The following is a 7405-nucleotide window of genomic DNA, read 5'->3' as shown; positions in this document are numbered from 1 at the left end:
AGAGAGAGCAAGCCAAGCGGTGTAAAATTTAAGGCTTTTAAAAATACCTAAATCAACAAATTCTCTGTGCTTTATAAAATCATTTCAAAATATTACTGATTAGATCCTGCCATGTTTTGAAAAAGTCTGCACAGATCCTCTAACTGAGTATTTGATTTTTCCAATTTTAAATAATATAACACATCAGTTTCCCACTGACTTAAAAGAGGAGAGTTTGGGTTCTTCCAGTTTATCAGAATAAGTCTGCGTGCCAACAGTGTAGTGAATGCAATCACAATTTGTTTGTCTTTCTCCACTTTAAGACCCTCTGGAAGAACCCCAAACACAGCTGTTAATGGGTTAGGAGGGATTGTGAGTCCAAGACTGTCTGAGAGGTAATTAAAATTTTTGTCCAGAATAATGTTAATTTGGAGCAGGCCCAGAACATGTGACCTAGTGAGGCTGGGGCTTTTGCAGCGTTCACAGGTTGGATCATGCCCTGGAAACATTTTGGAGAGTTTTAGTGAGACAGATGTGCTCGATATATAATTTTGAGTTGTATAATTGTATGCTTTGCATATGGAGCTTGAGTGAATTCTCTGCATTGCTACTTTCCACTCCTTTTCTGATATATTAATTGAGAGGTCATTTTCCCAGTGTCCTCTTGGATCTTTGAAAGGAAGGGATTGTAAAAGGATTTTATATATTGTAGAGATGGAGTCTAACTCCTTGAAATTGAGCAATAATTTTTCCAGCGTGGATGAGGGTGCAAGATGAGGAAAATCTGGAAGGTTCTGTTTAACAAAGTTCCTGATTTGAAGATAGTGAAAGAAATTTGTAGCTGGAATGTTAAATTTGGAATGTAATTGTTCATAGGATGCAAAGGCGTTGTCTATATAAAGATCTCTAAGCAAGTTAATTCCAAATTTTTCCAGATATTAAAACTGCATATGTTTGTGAGGGTTGAAAGAGGTGGTTCTTTTGCAGGGGTGCCACAGAAAGAAGCTTCTCCGTCTTAAAATGCTTTCTACATTGGTTCCAGATTCTAAGTGAGTGGAGCACAATTGGGTTATTAGTGTATTGCCGATAGCGTGTGTTTATTGGAGCACAAAGCAAGGAATACAAAGAAGTACTGCAGGATTTTACTTCTATTGCGGTCCATGCCTGTGTATGTTCTTCTATTTGTGTCCAGGTTCTTATCGACTGTATATTTGCCCAGTAATAAAACTGGAAGTTAGGTAGAGCCATGCCGCCTTCTGCCTTTTGTCTTTGTAGGGTCGCTCTTTTGATGCGTGGATGTTTAGAATTCCAAATAAATGAGGTTATTGTTGAATCTAATTGCTTAAAGAACGATTTATTAATGTATATTGGTATGTTTTGATATAAAAAGGAGCTTAGGAAGAATATTCATCTTAACAGTGTTAATTCTTCCAGCTAGTGTGAGATGAAGGGTTGACCATCTATGCAAGTCTTGTTTAATTTTTTCCATGCAGACACGAAATTTTGTTGATAAAGAGCTTTATGTTTACTTGTGATGTTTACGAGGTATTTAAACTGTTCTGCAATGATAAAAGGAAGGGTGTCTAATCTAATATTATATGCTTGCGAATTCACGGAAAGAGTACACTTTTATTCAGATTAATTCTGAGACCAGAGAGCTTTTGAAATTCTGTGAGTGCTGCTAAGACTGCAGGCACAGAATTTTCTGGGTCCGATATATACAGTACCATGTCATCTGCATATAATGAGATTTTCTGTTCCAGTCCTTCTCTGCTAATCCCCTTTATCTGATCAGTATTTCGACAATGTATTGCCAGTGGTTCAATGGCAATTGCAAACAGCAGTGGTGACAAAGGGCATCCTTGTCTTGTGCCACGTTCTAGTTTAAAGTAGTCTGAGCAAATGTTATTGATGCAAACTGAAGCTTCTGGGTTAGTATACAGTAATTTAATCCATGCACAAATGTTGGGCCAAACCCAAACTTCTCCAAAATAGTAAAAGGTATTTCCATTCAATCATGTCGAATGCTTTTCTGCATCCAATGATAATAATATTTCTGGGGTGTTTGATTTAGTTGGTGAGTATATTACATTAAACAGGCGTCGAAGATTTGAAGATAAGTGTCGGCCCCTAATAAATCCAGTTTGGTCTTGTGATATTACTGAGGGAGCGCTTTCTCCATCCTTCTAGCTATGATTTTAGAGAGTATTTTAACGTCGTTATTCAGAAGTGAAATTGGTCTGTATGATGCATATTGTAATAAGTCCTTATTTTGTTTTGGAAGACAGTGATTAGTGCTTGGCGAAAGGTTTGTGGAAGAGATTGGTTATCTCTGGCTTCTGTAAATGTTGCTAATAGGAGGGAGCTAGCTGAGCGGAGAATTTCTTGTAAAACTCTGCAGGGTAGCCATCAGGGCCTGCTGCTTTTCCACCTTGGAGTGACTTTATAGCATCCAGTAATTCTGATAATGACAGAGGTTTATCGAGCTCCTCCACACTAATAGCGTCAATTTGTGGTATCTGTAATTTATCCAGAAATGCATTAGATTGTATATTGTCTTCTTTAAACTCAGTAGTATATAGGGATTTATAGTAGTCTCTAAAAGTGTACATTATATTTTTGTGTTCGATGATTTTATCTCCGTTAGTGTTAGTAATTACGAGATTGCGTTGCGTACATCTTGCTTGTGAATTTGTTGCTAAAAGCTTATTAGCTTTCTCTCCATGTTCATAATAATGATGTCTGGATTTGTAAATTAGTTGTTCGGTTTCTTTAGTTGTCAAGAGGTTTAATTCTGAATGTAGAGCCTGCCTCCTCTTATGTAGAGTCTCGCTTGGTAGTCTGGCATGTTCTTCATCTATTTTAGTAATTTGCTTTTTATCTCTGCTACTTTCTTCGCTTCGGATTTATTTCTGTGGGAAAGATATGAGATAATCTGTCCTCTTAAGAAGGCCTTAAGAGTTTCCCAGAGTATTCCTGCAGAGATCTCAGGGGATGTATTTGTCTCTAGAAAGAATTCAATTTGTTTGGATATAAATTCAGTACAATTCTCGTCAGCTAATAGAAGCGGGTTGAGGCGCCATCTGGGGGTGAGTGTATGGGGCTTAGTAATTTCAGCTCCAAGATCATCGGAGCATGGTCTGAAATAACAATAGCATCGTATTTACAAGATTTAATCTTAGGCAAGAAGTTATTATCTATAAAGAAGTAATCAATCCTTGAGTAGCAATGATGTACTGGTGAGTAGAAAGAATATGTTCTTGAATTTGGGTTTAAAAACCTCCAGGGATCTGATAAGTTGTGATCAGTTATAAACTTTGTAATTATCTTTGCGGTGTTAGTTGCGTTCCCCTGTGGAGGAAGTCTTATCTAAAAGTGGATTTAGAACACAATTAAAGTCCCCAGCCATTATAAGTTTATGAGTGTTCAGATTGGGAATGGATGCAAATAAATTTTGTATAAATTCCTTATCATCAACATTAGGTGCATAAACATTTATCAAAATCATTTTACAGTTAGATAAGTCTCCCATGACCATCACATATCTCCCTTCAGGATCCAATACTACATCTGATGCTACAAATGGTACTGTTCTATGTATGAGAATTCCCACCCCTCTAGTTTTCTTTGTAAAACTAGAATGGAACATTTGGCCAGTCCAGTCTTTTTGCAGCGGAACTGATCCTTACTTAGTAAGTGGGTTTCCTGTAAAAATATTATTTTAGCATTTAGACCTGTTAGGTGAGAAAGTACTTTCTTTCTCTTTAATTCGTGATTCAGGCCTTTAACATTCCAGCTTACGAAGTTAACTGTCCCATCATGGAGACACTGATTCTGAGTTTTTGGTGTCATATTATAGTCTTAACTGGAAGTGAAATAGTTTAGGTCTTAATTTCCTATTCCCCCAAGAGTTGTTGCCATGCAGCTTATTATTACGTTGATAGTTATAATTATAAAGATTGAGATGATAGATTAGATATAGATCAAGCCTGCTCTCTTTCTCTTCCCCTTAACCCCCACCCTCCCTTTTTGCCTCCCCAGGTGAGGCTAAAACCCACTTCATGCAGTCCCAGTCCTCTGACATACCCAGAGACAGAGCACGTCCAAAGCACATCAAGCCCCCATGCAGTGGCGCTTTAAGGTTAAAAGATAGAGATATCTGTTACCAATATAGTCTTTAAAAGAGGAAAAAGAAAAAAAAAAAGAAAAGAATTTTGCACTTAATATATATATATATATATATATATATATATATATATATATATATATATATATATATATATATATATACATATATACATATATATATATACATACATATATACATACATATACACATACATATATACATATAATCTTCATCAATTTTAGTGCATTAAGATGATATCCCCAGATAATAAACCCAGGTGATGGTGTTAAAGATGTGTCCAAAACAAGCATAACAAGTCTTAATGCAGTAATAGCAATAACAGCAAACCAAGGGTATGATATTGAACAGTCTCATTTAGGGTACACATGAAATAATTAGAAAAGAAAAAGAGGAGGAAAACGTAATTAAGCACAATAAAACATAAACATTTAGCGCCCTAGTAATACTAAGTAATGATAAGTAATAAGTAAGTAATAATAATATAAGAATATGAGAATATATGCTGATAAAAACCCGTATTTTAAAACAAATAGATCAGACAGTAGATTATTAATCCTAGCTTTATCATTTACCGCCATGACTCACAATTATGTATCAGAATAGTCCCGGGATCAGCTTTCTTAACTCATTTTCTGCCTCCTCCTTGCTAGCGAAAACATAGAAATGACCCTGCCATTCCACTTTCAGTTTTGCGGATACAGGAGGCCGTATTTGACATTGGCTTGCCGTAGCCGCTGTTTAATATTATAGAAGGCGCGTTTAATAGCTGTTGCTGGAGAGAAGTCAGGGAAGACGCGAATGTGGCAGTCTTCATATATAATATCTTCCCCTTTTTTCCTGAGGAGTTCCATCACCTCTAACTTAAATGATAATCGTTCAAAACGAACTATAAAAGATCTTGGTCGGGGTCTGACGGTGTTTGATCCGCGTATGTGTAAGCCGCTGCTATCTCAGATTCTGCTTTAAAGTCGCCCCGATTATTTTAGAAAAAGTTCAGTTGTGAATTTCACCGGGTTTAAACTTTCTCGATTCTCCGGCAGGCCTTCAATTCTGACATTATACCTTCTATTCCCATCTTCTAAAGCAGCCAGTCTGTCTCCAAGTTTTTCTCCGAGTTTTTTACATTCCGAACTGACATTTACTGCTCTTTCCTCGGCACTGGCAGCTAGATGTTCGGCTATTTCGATCCGATTCGTGAATGTCTCACTAAGATGCTCCAATCGATCAGCAAGCGTGCTCAGTTTAACCGAGTTTTTCTCAATGCGCTCTTCAATTTTACCCAGTACCTGTCGAAGTTCAAGTTGTACCTCTTGACGCAGCCTTTCATTTGCCTGTTGGAATTCCTGTCGCAGCCTTTCATTTGCCTGTTGGATTTCCTGTTTTAATTCCTGTTTCAGTCTCTCAAGTGCCTTTGCCGTTGCTTTCTCATTAGCCTTCTCGCTTTTCTTTATATCTTGCGTGAGCTCAGCGAGCAACACTTTCAGTTCAGATAGCTCAAATGTGCCTTCTTGTGCCGTAGATGAAGCAGCAGACTCTGCTGAAGCCGGTGTCCCCGCTGCTCCAGTCCCGCGTAATTGCGTAACTGAAGCCGCGGACCTCCCGGCCTTTTCCAGTTTCAGGTAATCCTCTCCAATCGGCGAGCTATCCACATCTGCACTCACGATCGCACCTTCGCTCCCTTTTTCGCTCTCAGCCGGCGACGATGTAGCGGACCGTGGTCCCTAGGAGTCTGTACTTTCGCCCAACTTCATTTTAATCTTAATTTAACTTAATCCGGATACTCTATATGTTCAATTTCCTCAAAATAACTATTCATGGTGGCTCTAAAATCGGTACTGACCCCTACTCTCTTTTCTGTTTCTTTTTCCGGTTTCTTTGTGGTGGTGGTCTGCGCCACCACCACCTACTCAAAGCTTCATGATGCTCCAACAATGATGGACGGATTAAAAGGCAGAAGTCTACGTGACCATCATCATCATCATCAAGCCCTTCCGTGAGAATCCTAAATCCAAAGAGGACTGTTTCATTTATGTTAGGTAGAATGCCCAGAGGGGACTGGGCGGTCTCATGGTCTGGAATCCCTACAGATTTTATTTTTTCTCCAGCCGTCTGGAGTTTTTTTGTTTTTTCTGTCCCCCCTGGCCATTGAACCTTACTCTTATTCGATGTTAATTAAGGTTGATTTATTTTGTTTTATAATTGTGTCTTTCATTTTTCTATTCTTTAATATGTAAAGCACTTTGAGCTACTGTTTGTATGAAAATGTGCTATATAAATAAACGTTGTTGTTGTTGCTCCAACCCAGTTTCTTCATTATAGAGAACCGATCAACATGGAACAGCTGTGTCCAAAGGGGGGCCAACTAACCACAATACAACCTCAAGACATTCTTTTGTCTTTTTTATTTACTGTTTTACAATAGCATCAACATTTAACATCAACATCACATTTTCAGACAAACAATGTAGTTTTAAGTGCTTTACAAGATGTTAAAGAGAAAGTTACCAGAAAAAAAAATATATATATATAAGATAAGGCAATAATGTTACAGATGAAAGAGAAAATAAAATGAATCTACACAAACAGATACATATCAAGTAGAAGAGTAGCATCCTTATATGCTCTTATATAAATGAGTATATATATATATATATATATATATATATATATATATATATATATATATATATGAGTTAAATAATATGGTGAGATGGCCAGCAGGACAGAAAAGAAAAAAAAAAAACAAAAAACACTCAGGTTAGGCTGGAGAAAAAAACAAAATCTACAGGTGTTCCAAGGCCAAAAGACCACCCAGTTCCCCACTGGGCATTCTAACTAACATACTGTAAATGTTCATATTTCATTCCTCATTGTTTTCATGCCTAATGAGATAAGGTTTGATGAAGTTAGTCTCATGGACAGCAGGGACACCACTTTCTCTCATCACATGGTGCCTTGATCAAGCAGAGGTGGCATAGATTGCAACCAGAGGAGAGCTGGAAGCCGGAAAAGACAGCAGAGAATAGTAGAGATTTGTATAGACTGCAGATCTCTGGAGAACATGATAATTCTATGCACATATACTATATTCCATTCTATACAACTAAAATGAAGCTGTGAAAAGGCCAAACTAAAATAATAGGTTTTTAGCCTTTTTTAAAAGTGTTCCACAGTATTTAGCCTGGCAGATTTCTATTGGTAAAGTATTCCCACCTTTTCTTTTAAGCTTGACTCTTGGAATTATAAGCAGACCTCAATTTGTAGATCTAAGTTTAC

Source organism: Polypterus senegalus, chromosome 18 (genome assembly GCF_016835505.1).
Source record: "Polypterus senegalus isolate Bchr_013 chromosome 18, ASM1683550v1, whole genome shotgun sequence".
NCBI classification, from domain to species: domain Eukaryota; kingdom Metazoa; phylum Chordata; class Cladistia; order Polypteriformes; family Polypteridae; genus Polypterus; species Polypterus senegalus.
Note: the sequence above shows the minus strand (reverse complement) of the source record.